Below are 1,317 nucleotides of genomic sequence, written 5' to 3'. Positions count from 1 at the left end.
GCGGAGATCCGTGTAGAAGCGGTGTGTGGAGTTATACTTGTCGTAGCTCTGAATCGTCCGTCGCCGAACGAACTGGTGATCACTGCTCCGCTCCCTCCACCTTCCCATTCCATCCAAGCATCGACACACACTCATCGGACAGACTGACGGATGATGCAGATATCCATCCTCTCCCATCCCATCACCTGCTTGCTGGTCACGAGCCTGCTGTCCAGCAACTGGCCAGTCGATAAAGCCATCCACGCATACACCTCAGTCGTGGCCACGCCCCATGACGCACTCGCATCGCAGCGCTCGTCACAACTATGTACTCAGTCCGTGGCCCACATCCCCAGTACCAACCGCCCGATGACCATTTACCCCCTCACGTCATGTCGTAGCCATCGCCGCAAGGCTCATCGGCGCTCCACCGCGGCCATCGCCCCGATCGCAATCGGCATCACTACAGAGACCCCCCCTGCCCACGCCCGCCGCACAGCATCGGCACTTTCCCACAACATGCCGTCCTTCCTACAGGCACACGTCCAGCAGTTGTGAAAGTCACACAACATGTAGTACCCATCGTCATCGCATCGGTTCTAGTGATTGCTGACACAGACCACAGGCTCAAGCCGCATGGCGCTCGACCTCATCCATCCTCACGCGGGACGCCAGCTTCGACATCGACCATGATCCCCATCGATCAGCCGAGCTCAAGGACAGATCGGGCATCTCACAGTGCCTGTACCAAGTGCGCTCGGCCATCTCCAGCTCCCAACCAGCCGATCGCCCCGCTCGCTTGACGGCTCGAGATGTCCTCGCATCTATCGCGCTCGCCATCTCTGCCTGCCGGATCGCGTCGATCAGCACAGTGACCCACCCCCCGGCGATCGGCCGGCCAAGCCCAACCAGCCCATCAGCAGAAGTTAGGCAAGACAGAGGCGCATTGGCCAGCAGACGTTGATCGAGACACCCACGAGCACAGCAGCGTGTTGGGCATGTCCGCAGAAGTCATCGACGACGTCCGGCAGAAGGACGGGTTGGAGAGAGGCCGACGGAGAGGCATGCCCCGGAGAGGGAAGAGCGAGACCATTGCGGAAGTGATCAAGGCAGTGACCCATCCGACGGAGCGGCGGAAAGGGCGGCGTGGCGGTGTGGTGGGCTTCCTCGGCAGACGGGCAGGGAAGGGCACGACGTCACAGTGCCGAGATTGACGTTACAGTGCCGGGAGGACCAATGGAGGGTGACGGGGTGGTCTGACGGGAATGATGGATACGGGACCACGGGGGTGTACAGAGGGTGATTGAGAGGATGTGTAAGTGGGCAATGAGTATGGTG

Source organism: Thecamonas trahens, assembly GCF_000142905.1.
Source record: "Thecamonas trahens ATCC 50062 unplaced genomic scaffold supercont1.48, whole genome shotgun sequence".
NCBI classification, from domain to species: Eukaryota; order Apusomonadida; family Apusomonadidae; genus Thecamonas; species Thecamonas trahens.
Note: the sequence above shows the minus strand (reverse complement) of the source record.